The 17,799-nt window shown below is 40.3% G+C and overlaps 1 protein-coding gene across 4 annotated transcripts in view; it reads left to right on the top strand.

Moving 5' to 3' along the window:
- Positions 1 to 17,799, top strand: part of SEMA3A (semaphorin 3A) — a 428,574-nt gene that overhangs the window by 217,543 nt on the left and 193,232 nt on the right. The window lies entirely within an intron of this gene.

Raw genomic sequence — 17,799 nt, 5'->3', positions numbered from 1 at the left:
CGGGAAAACAACTGATGCCCACTACAGCCAGTCCAGCCTTGATAGTATGCAACATATTCTCCATGAATGGCAAAACTATTATACAAGTGAGCCTAAAGCAAAAACTGTTTTGTTAATGGTTTTCTAGACGTACTGTTAAAAGCTCTTTTATGTTCAGCTGCAAAGTGAAGGTAAAGCATTAATGACTTAACCCTTGGATGGAAATATTCGGCAACCCTTAAAAATGATGCAGTATCTAACCTATAGACACACAGTAGATAAACAGTCATAAAGTACAGATGAAATAGGTTGATTTAGCAAAGTGGGTTCCAAAAGCTAGTTTTCACTTGTTTTGCATGTGCTTGGTACTATGGTGGGACAGTACTTGAACCAAGCATGGGAATAACTCGTACCTTTGATTAAAAAAACAAAAAACTAAATAGAAACACCAAAGTACCAAAGTCTTCTTTGGTCGTTTTCTGTCTGGATAAAATGAAAGGTCCAGTGGCTGGTTTCATGTTGTGGACGAGTGGTTCATATTTGTTACTTAGATGGCTTGAGTTTTATCTCTTACTTTCTTAAGAATGCTATGCTTGTGTGGATTTTTCTGAATTTGCACTGCAAATTGATGTGTGGATGATGATTTTGTAGCGTATTATGTTGTATTTGCCCTTTGACCTCGAATTATGTTTTCTTCACCTGAGTCTGAAATATTCTAGTTTGGCTGGTGAAATACAGGGTTGAAGGGGGTTTTATCAGAATAGGCCCTTTTCCGTACTTGGGGAATTTTGTGGATTAGGCTACTATTTAAAATTGCCATTTTTCACAGTCACATACTGCAAACATCACAGAATGATGGGAGCTCTTTACACGTTATTCTGTTTAGGCACATTATGTGAGAAACCATTATCAGAGACAGAGCGTATCAGACACACCGCAGGCTTCCTGTTGTGCTAGTGAAGGGCATACGTTGTAAAGCATTGCTCTGTTTGGAGAGCGTGTTAACCCTCATTCTAACCTTTTCACACCTCGCCGCCACATGCTGCTGAACAGCTAGACGTGAACTGATGACACGCTCAAAAAGATTCCCACAGAGATTACCCCTTCAATAGCTTCCTTTTGTACTTCATTGAAACCATGTCATGACAGGGCGAGCAAACAGTACTTCCAAGCGCTAACACTCCCCCTCAGATCAGGGGCTCTGCTTGGTCGGTAAGATTGTAGGATGTGAGCTTCAGGTTTTCTGGCAATCAGGCTGGCATGTAATGTTTAAATACTTTATATGACAAGCAGGGTGCATGAGAGGGACCAAAGGGTCAATGGAAAAGGAGAGGAATGCAGTTTGGTAGGAGTGCTTAGAGAAAACAAGAATATTCTGTAAAATAACCAATATTTTTGAGGACTTTAAAACAGAGTGTGTGCAGGCGTTTTATGTCTGTGTGTATGTAAAAATTCCTGCTGAAATCCAACTGGCATCTTACAATACCCGATTTAAAGCACCTGTACCCAACCTTTTATAAGAAAATACATTTATTAGGAGAGTGTAACACTCCAGACCCTCCACCCCCTCAAACCTAGGCCCCTACATCAGATATAAATGAGAGAGAATATGAGTACCACTTGCCCACCTCTGTGGGAAGAATGCAGGTCAATGTCCTACAAGGTGAGCATCATACCCAAGTCATTGCAGCACCACATCCTGTTTGATATCTGTCAAACTCTGGGGTGTCCTGATTAAAAAGAATGCACATTTATAAGACTTCTTTTGTACATTAAGCAGAAATGTAGGCCTTCATTTAGAGATTGTGGGAAGTATAAAAATGTGTACTAAATATAAGGAAAGTAGATTTTTCATATATCATTTTTTACATCAGTAAATGAAGTAATACCACTTTTTTAAATACCTTCAATCGGAAAAAGCTGGTGCTATGGAAAATGTAGAAAACGGGCAGAGACAGTGTTTCTGTATGTTATTCCACAAGTAATTCTACAGTTTTGCTAATATCACAATTTCGACTCTGGTGACATAATGAGCATAAGTTTGAAGGAAGTTGAAGGGTTTGTGAAATTAATTAAGTCTCCAGCTCCAAATACAGTAGGTGCTCCCCAAATTTGCTAACCTACAGGGTCAAATTCAAAGCCACATTTTCGCAGAATATGACATTTAGAACCTAGTTAGATTTCCCTCATAAATGAAACAAACGTGATAAGGAGCACATGCAAGTGCTTCTCTGTGACATTCCGTTCAATTCGTTTTCAGTATAGGTCCTCCCACTATCCCAGTGGTAATGTGTTCGATTTTCTGGCCTGTTGTAGGAAGTTGGCTCTGTATGCACTATTTCAAAGTAAGGAATAGTATGCACAGAGTCCAAGGGTTCCCCTTAGAGGTAAGATAGTGGCAAAAAGAGATAATACTAATGCTCTATTTTGTGGTAGTGTGGTCGAGCAGTAGGCTTATCAAAGGAGTAGTGTTAAGCATTTGTTGTACATACACACAGGCAATAAATGAGGAACACACACTCAGAGACAAATCCAGCCAATAGGTTTTGTTATAGAATATATTTTCTTAGTTTATTTTAAGAACCGCAGGTTCAAATTTTACATGTAATATCTCATTTGAAAGGTATTGCAGGTAAGTACTTTAGGAACTTTGAATCATTTCATTAGCATGTATACTTTTTACATAAAACACAATAAGCTGTTTTAAAAGTGGACACACTGCAATTTTCACAGTTCCTGGGGGAGGTAAAGTAATGTTAGTTTTAACAGGTAAGTAAGTCACTTACAGGTTTCAGTTTTTGGTCCAAGGTAGCCCACCGTTGGGGGTTCAGAGCAACCCCAAAGTTATCACACCAGCAGCTCAGGGCCGGTCAGGTGCAAAGGTCAAAGAGGTGCCCAAAACACATAGGCTTCAATGGAGAGAAGGGGGTGCCCCGGTTCCAGTCTGCCAGCAGGTAAGTACCCGTGTCTTCGGAGGGCAGACCAGGGGGGTTTTGTAGGGCACCGGGGGGACACAAGTCAGCACAAAAAGTACACCCTCAGCAGCGCGGGGGCGGCCGGGTGCAGTGTGCAAACACGCGCTGGGTTTTCAATGGTTTCCTATGAGAGATCAAGGGATCTCTTCAGCGTTGCAGGCAGGCAAGGGGGGGGCTCCTCGGGGTAGCCACCACCTGGGCAAGGGAGAGGGCCTCCTGAGGGTCACTCCTGCACAGGAGTTCCGTTCCTTTAGGTGCTGGGGGCTGCGGGTGCAGGGTCTTTCCCAGCCGTCGGGAAATGGAGTTCAGGCAGTCGCGGTCAGGGGGAGCCTCGGGATTCCCTCTGCAGGCGTCGCTGTGGGGGCTCAGGGGGGACAACTTTGGTTACTCACAGTCTTGGAGTCGCCGGAGGGTCCTCCCTGAGGTGTTGGTTCTCCACCAGTCGAGTCGGGGTCGCCGGGTGCAGTGTTGCAAGTCTCACGCTTCTTGCGGGGAGTTGCAGGGGTCTTTAAATCTGCTACTTGAAACAAAGTGGCAGTTCTTTTGGAGCAGGGCCGCTGTCCTCTGGAGTTTCTTGTCTTTCTCGAAGCAGGGCAGTCCTCAGAGGATTCAGAGGTCGCTGGTCCCTTGGAAAGCGTCGCTGGAGCAGGTTTCTTTGGAAGGCAGGAGACAGGCCGGTAGGACTGGGGCCAAAGCAGTTGGTGTCTTCTGTTCTTCCTCTGCAGGGGTTTTTCAGCTCAGCAGTCTTCTTCTTCTTGTAGTTTCAGGAATCTAAATCCTTAGGTTCAGGGAAGCCCTTAAATACTAAATTTAAGGGCGTGTTTAGGTCTGGGGGGTTAGTAGCCAATGGCTACTAGCCCTGAGGGTGAGTACACCCTCTTTGTGCCTCCTCCCAAGGGGAGGGGGTCACATCCCTAATCCTATTGGGGGAATCCTCCATCTGCAAGATGGAGGATTTCTAAAAGTTAGAGTCACTTCATCTCAGGACACCTTAGGGGCTGTCCTGACTGGCCAGTGACTCCTCCTTGTTGTTTTCTTTGTTTCCTCCGGCCTTGCCGCCAAAAGTGGGGGCCGTGGCCGGAGGGGGCGGGCAACTCCACTAGCTGGAGTGTCCTGCGGTGCTGTGACAAAGGGGTGAGCCTTTGAGGCTCACCGCCAGGTGTTACAGCTCCTGCCTGGGGGAGGTGTTAGCATCTCCACCCAGTGCAGGCTTTGTTACTGGCCTCAGAGTGACAAAGGCACTCTCCCCATGGGGCCAGCAACATGTCTCTAGTGTGGCAGGCTGCTGGAACCAGTCAGCCTACACAGATAGTCGGTTAAGGTTTCAGGGGGCACCTCTAAGGTGCCCTCTGGGGTGTAGTTTACAATAAAATGTACACTGGCATCAGTGTGCATTTATTGTGCTGAGAAGTTTGATACCAAACTTCCCAGTTGTCAGTGTAGCCATTATGGTGCTGTGGAGTTCGTGTAAAACAGACTCCCAGACCATATACTCTTATGGCTACCATGTACTTACAATGTCTAAGGTATTGCTTAGACACTGTAGGGGCACAGAGCTCGTGCACTGGTGCCCTCACCTATGGTATAGTGCACCCTGCCTTAGGGCTGTAAGGCCTACTAGAGGGGTGACTTATCTATACCTGCATAGGCAGTGAGAGGCTGGCATGGCACCATGAGGGGAGTGCCATGTCGACTTACTCGTTTTGTTCTCACCAGCACACACAAGCTGGCAAGCAGTGTGTCTGTGCTGAGTGAGGGGCCTCCAGGGTGGCATAAGACATGCTGCAGCCCTTAGAGACCTTCCTTGGCATCAGGGCCCTTGGTACCAGGGGTACCACTTACAAGGGACTTATCTGGATGCCAGGGTGTGCCAATTGTGGAATCAAAGTACAGGTTAGGGAAAGAACACTGGTGCTGGGGCCTGGTTAGCAGGCCTCAGCACACTTTCAATTCAAAACATAGCATCAGCAAAGGCAAAAAGTCAGGGGGTAACCATGCGAAGGAGGCATTTCCTTACACCTGTGCTTTAACTTTACCATATTCAGGTACAAAATGCTTCTGGATATATACGTTTTGTTCATCAGAAGTGTCTTTATTTTCAACACACACAGTTTCTACAACCAAATCACTTCATCACTTCCAACTGCTCCTTGTAGGGCCAGTGTAGAACCGGTTTTGTGCATAATGGTGCAGCCTTTGAGCACCTCCTGTGTTAGAACTTCTCAGCTCAGAATAAAGTGATCACTTCTATAATTTAAAGAGAGATAGAACAGAATGATGACGAGTTAGGTCCCAAACGAATACCACAGCAGTGGCTCTAGATAACCAGAGAGAAGAAGCGGCAGTGTAACACAAACATCCATGTAACTGTGCATCCCCTGCTCAAAACTCCTTTTTAGCAGAACTCGGGGGAGATATATGTGCACCAGCAAAAATGCCTGTTAGTGAGATCTATGCTACAGAGCATTCTCTGCAGTTGATTATCCGCTTGCCCAAATGTCCAGGAGAAGGCATGTATGCAGCAGGATGTCATAGGACGCACTGCCAGCAAGGCACATAAACGTAGTGCCTTGGCAGAGTGGCCAAGACATACCTGTCTCCAGGAAGTACTTAACTTTCACAAATGTATTATTTAGATGACATCTGACTCAATTCAAAATATAATACATCATGTGTCACACTATAATATTTGAAGGACTTCTTTAGAATTTGGAAGATGAGAGACATCTGTCAAAAAAGATAGGTGTCCCATCCGCTGTATTAAGAAAGTGTTGATGTCAGTGGCTCTCCCAGTCTACCAGATGGGGCATCCCCCATTTTCTGCCAAATGGCATCTCTGACAAACTCTAAATAAGGCCTTACAGCCCTCATTACAAGCTGGGGTATTCTAGTGGGACTGATTACTCTAGGTGAAATACCACAATTTTCCTTTATGAGTATCCGGATCCTGAAGTACAGGGTCTATAAATTCCAGACCAATTATTCCAGGCCTGAGACACTAGCCCAATATGTTATCTGCAGGAGCTGCTGGTGAAAGCAATGCCCCACCCTCTGCAGCACACCATGCAGACCAAACAATACTCCTTCAAGACAGGCGCAAACAAGGTCTGCAAAACTTCAGCTCTGCCACCTTCCATCACACCGGCAACCCCAAGGACACTTTCCACATCCTCAAAGCAAGTAGAAAATGCCAGCTTTGTTTTCACTGAATAATGGCAAAACTACCTGTAACAAGACCCAGTAACTCCAGGTCCCATCAGTTATTCCCCATTCCTGTGAAAAATGTAAAAAGAATAGACTTCAGTACTGCCCCCGGTATCTCCACATTAAATTCAGGCCAACTCGGAATTAAGCTTAAGTGTATTATTTTATGTGAGCATGTACCACCTGCAGCAAAAAAATAAATAAAGCAGAACACTAAAAGGCACATTACACCTTTTTTAAACCTGTATTGCAGTTCAGATGTGTTTTAAGAGACCCTGATTAATAAAGTGCTTATAGTTTCAACAATACTGACCATTGGTTCTTTGTACCCATGCTGAAGTTTCTTTTCTACGAGTTCAGACAGCATAGAAGAAGAGGCATGTGTATACCATTAAAATCCTTTACATATCCATTTTCCAAGCAAACCCATTTAAAAAAAAAAATGCCTTAGCCATAGGTAAAAATCAAATCTAGCATTCTTTATGATATAAACAATTACACTGCACGATGATGGGCAAATCACTTTTCTGGCTATGCTCCTAACTTTTGAACTCGGAGTTCTGAGCTTTGACGAGTGATTAAAAAAACTGTGCGAATGTTGGCAACTTATTGCATATCCTAATACAATGTATATGGTGTTGTGTTGTACTATCCCATTTACATCGCCTCCCTGTCCACCACATCAGTGGCGGTCTGTCCTTTAGGGCGGAGAGGCCACGCCCCCCCACCTTTTGCCCCTCATGAAGAGTGTCTGTCAGGCTGAACAAAGGTCAGCCTGGCAGACACTCTCCATGTTCAGCTCAGGCAGCCAGGAGTGAGACATGCGCGATTTGCGAACACTCCTGGCTGCCTGAGCTGAACTTTGCTGGGCTGAGGAGGTCACAACTCCTATGGGCGTGACCTCCTCAGCTCAGCAAAGGTGCCTCTGAGGCCCTCCCCTGAGTGACGAGGAAAGCGTCACCAATTGACACTCTCCCTGGGTGCTTCAGTTTAAGGCCTGAAGTGCCCAGGGCGAGTGTCAATCAGTGACATTTCATCACAGAGTGGGGTGGGGTCAACAGTCTCACTGACCGATCCCTCTCTGTGACGAGGTCAGCCAATGAGGGAAGGCAGCAGTCCCAACCCTCCTGGGACCTGGAGGCTGAAGGTAAGTGTTTGTGTGTGTGTATGTGTGTGATGTTTTAAATTGAATGTTTGATGCGTGCGTGCATGTTTGAGTGTTATGAGTGTTGTTAATGGATGTGCGTGTGTGCATGTGTGTGTGAAAGAATGAGTGTGTGTGATCTTTTAAAATGAATGTTTGGTGCGTGCGTGCATGTTTGAATGGTATGAGTGTTGTTAATGGATGTGCATGCGTGTCTGTGTGTGAAAGAATGAGTGTGTGTGTGTCCCGCCAGCCCCCCTCCCTCCTAAAGCTGCTGGCCGCCACTGCACCACATCCTGGAGTCTGCAATTAGTCTCAACTAGAACCCAGACGCAAAGTCCTGTTCTATCCACAACATCTTATACTGAGGTGCTTCTGATAACTTTTCTTTTTGATGCACTCACCTGCTCCTTGGTGCAAGCTCATCGAAATATCAAATGTATAAAAATTTAAAAATTGTGAAATAAGCCAACCTCATAGAGGGAAACCTATCTCTGTAATTGTTGATTAGAGAGGCGTTTGGCCGGTAAAGATACTGCCTAATGTTTTAATATCATGTTGCCCTTTGTGTTATTTCTTGGAATTTCTGAGCCCAAATACTGACTGTTGCCAGTGATCAGATGTACACTTCCATCTTCTTGCTTCATTCTTGGACTGTGTATTTATATTGCTCATCAACAAAATGGAAATATTAGATAGTTTGCTCAGTAGTTAAAGTGCATCGATTTTATAATATCACGAACAGGAGATTTTCGGATTACATTTTAACACACATTACATATGAAAGAGTAGTATATTATTTAACCCACATAATCCCATACAGTGAAAAACACAATGTACGTCGTCCTTGGAACAGGACGTTTATTTCCAATGCTACACATAGGCAATCGTATTTTTGAAACTTAATACTAAGAACATTATACAAATAATCCTTAAAATACAATTCCACCTCCTCTCTAGATCTGGAAATCATTGATGCTCATAACAGGCATTCTACTGTTTTCAGCTCCTGATGGGATTTTTTATATTTTTGTAGAGGCAGGATCAGGCCCAGATTAATCTTACCTACAAAGGTCAGTGCATCTTATTGAGCTCTGGCCTGACTAGAACCAGTTTAATGTGTGAAGAATGGCTGAATGGAGTCTCTTTAGTTGTCCTAACTAAAGATTTGTTGAAATCAAACATGCCATTATTTTAGATTTGTGAATACTAAGCTGACTGCCTAGCAGTGCAAAATTCGAAAATCCAAAACTTTTTAGGCAATGTCATCACATGCACTTTCTGCTCAGAGATAGATAAAAGGCAGTGTTGCCTCAGAGATTACATTTTGTAAAGTGGCACATTTTCTCATTACAAATGTGAAATGGCTATAACGCCGTTGAATCAAATTTCTACAGCACTTTGCATTTGGTTTCCAGCCCATAACCTTGACCATTAGAAGGGAGTGTTCTGAATCAGGTGGTCTCTCTGGGCACATGAAATGTACACTCAAAAAATGTATGCTTGTGTAAGTCATCTGTTTGCAATTTTAACCAGGCTTGTTACTTCCAGTACTCAAAAACAACCTACCACTACAAGAACCAGCAAGTCTGTCTGCAGTGACCCATTGAATTGTAAAGGAATGTATGTGCTAAATCTCCACATGCAGGCAGATCTGCAGAGCTTCAAACAGTAGGGTGCCTTTCCTGACATTGTGTTTATTACACAAGAACAAAGGGGTGTTTTGCTTCAGCTAGGGCCCTAAGCACACAATGGCTTTTATTGGTTTCTGCTTTTCACGTATGTTTTAAATATAGTTTCCTAACCGAAAGTTTTTTTTTCAAGGTGAGTCACCATAAAATGATTCAAAATCTGTACGATTGTTACACCACATACTATTTACCATATCTTGGTGCATGTCTTTTAAGGATGGAAAAATCAATCCATTCAATTTATTGAGTACTAATGGTAAAGTTACAACACAAACGTATATACGTATGAATCACAGATTTTTAGAGTCTAAGTGGTATTTTGCAAGAAAATTAGCTGATGCAGATGTAGCTTGAAATCACTCCATCAAGTAATGCTACAGTCCAGGAAGCATGCATCGCTTAGCAGTAGCACAGACCCTAATTTGCTGCAACAAGACAACTTGTTCTTTATGGTTTTGTGTGAATTTGTAGACCTCTCTCAGATTCACGTTGACTAATAATGCGCCTGTACGCATTGTCTTGCGTTCTCGAGCGACTGATATTTGTGTTGTCAAGAACAGCTAGTAGGAACAAAAACCTTCTTATTCCACTAATTCATGACTACATCATTCGTTTCCACACAGTCTGCAGCTTTCCCCTGTCACCACACACTTTGACCTTCATGACTTGAACAACCTGCCCTTCAACAAGATCTATACCCAGAAGCTGACTTAAATATCGTAAAAAATGATTGGAGTAAAAAGTAATGTGCATTTAATGCAATCAGTCAGCCTGGTGAGTGAGACAGCCGCACTCCTTCTTCCTATCCAGTGATTTTGCCCTATAAACCAGTGCTGTGTTCGAAAGTTCCCATTTCCCTAGCATCTCCATTCTAAATGTATTCATTGACCCTGGTTTATTTCCATCTAGTCATGTAATGCAAGGTATTTTCTTATAATGTTTTTTTTTTAATGCAGAATAAGCTTCAAAACTTTTGAGGGACCTTTTTTTTTAAATTTCTTGCATCGCAATAGAAACCCCGCTTGTTTGCATGTAATCAGAACCTTAGTATTATTTTGTGATAAAGTCAGACTGCTTCTTCAGGATTAGCAAGGGTTTCATAGGGCCTAATACAGTCTGGGCGGATAGGAAAAGAGATCCATAATCGGAGTGGAGATGACAAATCAGACTCCAGGACCCAGGTGCCGCTTATGATAATTATAAAATTGCAGTATAACAGTTAAACAATACGTACTATACAGATATTTGCACTTCAGTGACTACCCAGATAGATAATTTACAGGAGCCTAGTGTGGCATTCATTTAGCTTTGACAAAAATCAAACTTCTGACAATGAATAAATGAAGCTTACAAAGAACTTTATTGATTGTAACAGATCTGATCATTAGTTAAGTCATTCAGCTTTTTGAAGGTTAGAGGTAATAACTCAGTGTTTCCTATAAACTGATTAACTCTTCCAGGTACAATACTAAAAGACAGGGCCCAATCAACACTATGCTTCTGCAGAAGATGGATCTCACATGTTATTTTCATCATCATCTACTTAGGGGGCAAGGGAGCCATTGCTTTGATTTTTTTAAGTTGATAAAAGTAATTGTCAATGTATTTATTTTGAGCGTTCAGCTTTTAACTTAAAATAGGAGATAATCATTATGCGTGTCTGTATGCTTCTGTGTGGTATTCTTTCATCTTCTTCATGCCTAACCATCAGGAAGTGTGTGCAAAAACAAGCATCACTATGGATGAGGATGTATACAAGTGTTCTTTTTCTTTTAGAGCAACAGCATTCAGGACTACAGATAGGATGATTCTAACTAACCAGATGGAGGAAAGAGCCCTTATGTAAACACTCCAACACACCCACCAACCTTCTTAAGAAATAGACTTAAACCACTCTGTATTCTTAACAATCAACTCCAATGTGTGTCTAAACATGAACCCACTTTTCAGAAATGCACCTTATGTGGGTCAGCTCTGTGAAAAGTGGGATCCTGTTGAGTCCCTATGTTTTGTAGGAGAAAAACTAAGGTGACTGGCTGAGAGCAATAGTGCAAGAGGGGTTTCTTATCCTGATTTTGTTGTGTCTGTGTGCACACCTGTAAAACATCAAGACTGACTGCTGTTGCAGTTCCCCACCACACATTTGGCCATTTTGGTATAAAATGCATTTACATTGCAATTTTCTTTAGGAAGTAATACGCTTCACGAAGACTTTCACACCACACTCAGGGATGCCGTACACATTACATATACACAATAACCTTCTTAACACACTAAAACCTTCTCTGCCAAACTATTCAGTCAAAAACAGTTTGGCAATGTGGTCTAAGAGCTATGTTTTTTAATATGATTCCTCTGAACCTCAGCGTTAACACACTTTGGTACTTTACTCAACATTGCACTATTCTGGTCAAATCAGTTCATTATTCATAAAAGGGTAGCTATGATTAATAGCATTTATATGGGTTTTATCAGAAAAAGTAAATAAGGGTATTTAATAAACCTCTGTATATCAAACTAGAAAGATCCTCCTATAGACTTATGTATAAATGTAAGATTTTCTAAAATGACCTCAGGATCATTTCATTTTAGATTGGAAGATTCATTAATGATAGAGCTTTCTACTAACTATGCAAATACAAGAAAGTGCACAAGGTCTAATAAGGTTTCGATATAATGTGAGATACCAAAGCTAACCAAGATTTATCGTTGTATGAAATGTTTGAAAACATTCTTTGTTCTCTGGTCCTTCAATTGCATACAATTTCTCGATCAAAACATTCAGTGAAAATATTTGGAACTTGTGGGGTTAATGCTCACTGTTGTGCAGTCATTCTTTAGATGGATGCCAAATATTTGGAACACTCTCCTACCTTCACCAGGTCAATGTTTTATTTTATTGAATAGTGAAACCAAATAAAATTAACCCTTCTTCTATGCTGTATTAAATTCTTACTGTCTCCTCTCTTCTGAGTGGAGCAGTCAGTATGGAGCAGTGATCTTCATCACCAGAATGTCATTCTTTAAATATTTTTTTGCTTGGACCAATGTTTTATTTTGTTATCATGCACTCTAGGATATTGATGTGATTTCTGGCTTCTCTTTGAATTAAGTCCTATTCATGTTCTGTATTTTGTAGTTTTTCTATGCTTCTGAAACTTTGTGTACCTTATTGTTGATTTTTTTACTTGTTTTCTATTCTCTCTAGTCTTTAAAATTGATATGGGATCTAGACTAATGTTGATGATTTCTTTTTAAAAGACTTCCAAACCTCAGTAGCCTGCTACTACTACAAAAAACAATAAAAATAAATAAATACAAAATGTGGTCAAGGACCTTCTACCCTATTTTTAGGGCAGGTGGCAGCAGGTACACACAATTGCTTAATGAACTTTCAATTTGATATCTACATTTATGAATCCGAATGATGTCTAGTTAGCTCTGTGCCATTCTCATAAAATTAACATCTCTGTATAAGGATGAAAGTGTGTGTGAAGTGCATTAATAACTTCTATTTTGTTTTGGGACCTAAGGTGCAACACAATATGTCACATTATTCTGTCCTTCTCACCGCCTCACATTATTGGCAAATGCTTAACGTAGAAGATAAAAGATCACAAAATCTTGCATACACAATCATAGAATCTAATCAAACTGTGGAGATAGATGATATATTGTACAGAGGGGAATATTTACCCTCATAGCGTAACCCATAATTAAGAGGTAGAAAAAATAAAAATGAGCATGAAATATTTTCCAATGGCAAGAAATTAATTGATTGAAATGTATTTTGTAATCATGTATATATTGTTGCTTTTAAGCTGAGTTCCAGGGGTAGATGTAAAATAAGTATTTGGGTTGCTTTTCAGGGTTGCCCTGCAGCCCACTGTCGAAAGTGCCAGAAAGCATTATTCTTGCTATTGTAGGGTGCAATGTGTGCAACTTTATTAAATAGATGGAATCCTTTAACATTATGCCAGGTGATCTCAGAGGGAGTTTGGGTGCTCCTAATTCAAAGCCAAGTGATGTTACTATTGAGCAAATCATTGGTAGTACGTTTAAATGCATATGGTTGCACTGGTGTGAGGCAAGCTCACCTAATGCAAACTATGGACAAATAATTGGGTGGTCAGCATGAAACTCTATTTACCTATAATGGCAGATCTAGATCTTTTCTACCTACAATATGATATGAATTAAATCTACAAGACCAAAGAGTGAAATAAACCATTTTCTTAGTTAAAGTAATTATAAATGTTTCACAATAATGAAATGTTCAAATGATTCTATTAGGCAGTATATTGATTTGCTGTTGTATGTTGTGAATAGTTTGAAGAGGACTTGATTTTCATAATGATGGCTCAAACAAAAAAACACATGTGGTTTGTGTGGTAACTAAAAAGGCATTCTGCAATGTTTGATTCCCGAGTTATTTCCTCAACAATTTTCCAGTTGTCTAAACATCAGTGATCAAATGAGTTTTTGTGTTAAAAATATGTCAGAATAATTCTACGTGACCTACTTCATGAACAAGTGCCTTCCTATGAGTGTCTTATTGTTTATTGGATCATTTATTCATTTTAGATGTAAAAAATTATGTACCATTTCTTCTTTTTGAATGATCTATTTCTGCTAGCTGGTGTTGGCAAAATGAATTCAAAAGTAGCGTGGTATTACATCACTAGTATTAATAAAGACAAAACTGAACGTCTTGCAGTCTACAGTTGATAATAAATATAACATACATGGATGTATTGTTGTACATAATTCTTGCAAATTGTATCATGCATGCCAAAATATTTTTACTTAAAAAACCAAAGGGTACAGGGGCATTATAATTAGGTTCTGAATTTACACACACAAAACCACAGAAATTCAGCATTTATAGATTATAGTTATGGTTATCTCTAGTAACTATATCACAAGCCCTAAGGTAACTATAACTCGTTCCCCGTCATGCACAGATGCCTCATCAGTAATTTTACTGCTAATGTTACATTGATATTTTTAATGATGTTAAAAAAGATGTCATGAGTTTTGTAATATCTATATATAATTAGCAGTGCATGGTGAAGGCACAGCCTACCCCTTCACAACCACCCACCCTACGCCACTCATGAAATGCTTCTTTGTTTGGTGGAGATGTGATTATATTCCTGTGCATCAAGAACGTATCTACAAAACTGGTGGGAATCGCACTCAGCAATTCTTTTTGATAAGCTATCTTCCAGGGAAAATGGGGGGACGACGTCGCATACCAGTAATGTATATGAGGGGCAAATGGGTGGAGCTTCTAGGCAATTTTACATACTTGCAGGTTTTAAAAGGGAAAACACAGTCTCTGGTCTCAGCAGCAGATGACAAGAATAAACCCACTGGTCGCGATCACCACGTAAGATATTGCGCTCAAAAAAAGCAATGATGCAAACACCTCTATAAAGGATTACAGATAACCTTTCAAGATATAAACACAGAGAAAAACTCTTGCTTTGCCTTGGTCATGTGCATATTTTTACTGATTTAAAAATATGAAAAACAGTACAACAAATACTGCTATGATTTGCAAACTGTGAGTTCTTTGAGCTTTGCTGTCTCTCCCTCTTGTACTCTAGCAACGCCTCACAATCAAGTTATGGAATTACATCTATTGGTGCTATCATTATGTACTGCAGCTGTTTATTGTTTGGCATGTTTGTATTTCAGTTCACAATAAACTTGCCTTTAATTAAATGCAACGAGAGAGAATTTGCCTCTATGAGCCTTACAAGTTACTAATTGTACCTTTCCAGCAAAGCTGAGAAGTTATTCTTTCAAAGATCTGGAAAAAAGCAAAGTTAAAAAACATTTATACACTGAGGTAGCAGGAATGTGAAAAACCTGCATACGCTGTCTTTATTCTGAATATATAACTAATGCGTGGCCAAAGGAAGCAGATACAAGGGTCAAGAAATGGTAATTTCTGCTTCAATGAGAATATACTCTGTTTTTGTAGCTAAGAACCGGGAATCAAGAGTGTATGAAGAGATGATCGAATTCTCATTTTAAGGAGGAGTTCAAAGTTGCCAGTTTCAAAACATCCCTGCCCAATGCAGGCTAAACATCCCTCTCGCTTTTTCTATACAGTACTTATTGTGTAGTCTTTCTAAAAATAACATGCACCTGCAGAATGTTATGTCATTCCTCCTGTTTATAAAAATGGATAGGATGAATGTATTTACCTTTGAAAGTAGTCTATGAATGGAGACAAACCACACCAAAAGTCAGAGCACTGCTGCTCTTTCAAACACCTGGCGTGCTGCCCTCCCTGTACACATTGCTTTAATGCAATTATTGTTTAAAAAACCGTGTCTGTTATAGAGTGAAAGCCAGACCAGAGCTTTGGAGGTTATTTGACTATGTTCTGGCATTTTTCAAGTTAAACTGTGCATACATTGTTTTAACAATGCCAGGGGAATCAGCTGTCAACCCCAGCCCACCAGCTAAAAGCACACTATCTGAATTCAAACCGAGTTCGCATTTCTATCTAAAAGTTTAAAACAACATGATTTCCCATCAACGACGAACAGAATGTGCTTTTGTCCACCGTGGAATGACATTTCATTTCATGATGAGAAGAAACAGAAGAACAAAGAGCTTCGTTGGCTGAGGTTTTAGATTGTGTGCAGAGATGCACAGCATTTTATGTGCTTCCAGTTCAGATTGCACTGGCCTCGAATGGAATGAGGGGAACAGTTCCGTGTGGGTTTCTTTTAACTTGAAAGTGTCTCTCTTTTCCCTAAGACACTCGTAAAACATGTTCTAATGAGACTGTGATTTGAACTAGATAAATTCTTGAGCTGCAGTATATCTTCCTCGATTTAGCACAGCTTTCCAAGGGAACATTAATTAAGATTTAACTAATGTTTATAGACATCCTAGTTTTGCCTGGGCTAGGATCATACTTCAGGCAAGATTTGTAACGCCTTTGTGTCTCTGCAATATCTCAAAAAGTGGCATAAACTGGCGTAAAACCTTAGCTGGAATTTACTTTCCAGAGCAAATCCTGCTTTGTGCTGGACCGTAGCCCTGAGGCAACCTAAAATAGTGTTTTGCACTATTTCACATGGCAGGGGCATCCAATGGGTGGTACATGAGTATTCCCATGCTACCACCCACGATTTTAAGCAAATCCCTATGTACGTGCTGTAATGTATAGTACACATACAAACACAAAAAAGTTTAACATTTTGCCAGAGCATAGCATTTTATACTAGAAGGTGATGCTTAAGTACAGAATCTTTGGTAGACATAATGCATACAGCCTTGTTCTATGGTATAAGGGTGTGAGCATGGCATGAGAATGTATAAAGTGAGTCAGCAGAAGGGGAGAGAGACATTTAGCAGAGAAGATACAGCTTTGCTCCCTCCATTTGAGGTAACACATAGCACTACACCAACTTTGATGGCTGCACTGTGTTGAGTCAAATATAAGTAAATCTGCTCCTTTATCTTTGGATTCCTATTTTACTTATTACTGTGTAGTTCACATTTTATAAAAGTATAACAAATTTTATTGTGACATTGAGGTCACTTCTGTTGCATTTGTCAGTAAATCAAATGTTTACCAGTGTTTTGATTTGCTGTTTATAAATGATATGGAAAGAGCTGTTCTGCACTTTTTTGACAATTCAGATTGGTAAACTCACGAATTTAGTACTAGAAAATCGTGTTCATATGAATAAAGTAATACAATTTAGTTGAAGTCTTTTGTAGTCCTACTGGGACCGTTGTGTGATAGCAATCAAGAATATCTGTGTGTAGAGGGTCATCAAATCCAGGCATAAATCCCTCTTAAGCTATATAACAAAAGATTGTTCCTTAGTTGAATATATGATTTATTACACACTCACTAGAACAACAGTAGGTGCAACGGCTATAAAATAGTTTGTTCAAAAATATTTGGATAACTGACAGTCTCAGTCCTATTGCTGCCGTTTAAGCTGTTACGCATTCATAGGCAAAGATTATTTTACAGAGAGAAACAGAGGGAAGAAATGATCCTACAAGACAAACAAAGGTACCCATGCTATTTCATTGTATAGGTAAACTCATCAATCTATAAATTGCATAACTAAAGTAAAAATATAAAGCCCTCTTTCTCTAGTATTACTATATCAGATTCTATTTTTGAGTTCCGTGTATAACTAAAGCACAAAAAATAAAACATAACCAAAGAAGAATGAGAATGCTCTCTTATTTTGTAAACCTAAGTCTGAGATATTGTATCTTTGCCTTCCACATCAAACTAAAACTAGCCCAGTAAACACATAGCTACCTATTGTCTTCCCATAATCTACATTATTTAGCTGATCATTTGAAGAAATACTTCAGCATTGATTGGCGGGTCAAATTAGTATGTAAATGTCATAAGTAGCAGGCAGAGAGAGGGAATAGTCTTATGGCTTCAATGATGTCATTCTCTTAGTGCTGATACAGTTGTACCTGCCTTCCCAATTCATTCTGCTGTATACAATTTTCCACAGTCTCATTACTCACAGTTTTAAAGTGTCTCCTAACAGGAGGCACCAAGGTGGTGAGTGTTGGCTGAGACATGCATTTCAAGCTATGTGACACTCAAAGGAACCACAAAACTGAAAGCGGTAAAAGGTGTTTTCTAAGGTAGATATTTTTGATAGTCAGCTCCAGTGGTATTCATCTGAGATCCATTAGGGACTTTACTACAGGTACTTGCGGTAACATAAATGCACTCCCATGGTTCACTCTCCTCTGATGAGTGTACAATAGTGTGCAACACCTGTTTTAGAGA

The sequence above is a fragment of the Pleurodeles waltl genome, chromosome 4_1 (assembly GCF_031143425.1).
Source record: "Pleurodeles waltl isolate 20211129_DDA chromosome 4_1, aPleWal1.hap1.20221129, whole genome shotgun sequence".
Classification (NCBI taxonomy): domain Eukaryota; kingdom Metazoa; phylum Chordata; class Amphibia; order Caudata; family Salamandridae; genus Pleurodeles; species Pleurodeles waltl.
The sequence above is the reverse complement of the archived record's forward strand: the minus strand, read 5'-3'. Positions and strand labels throughout refer to the sequence as shown.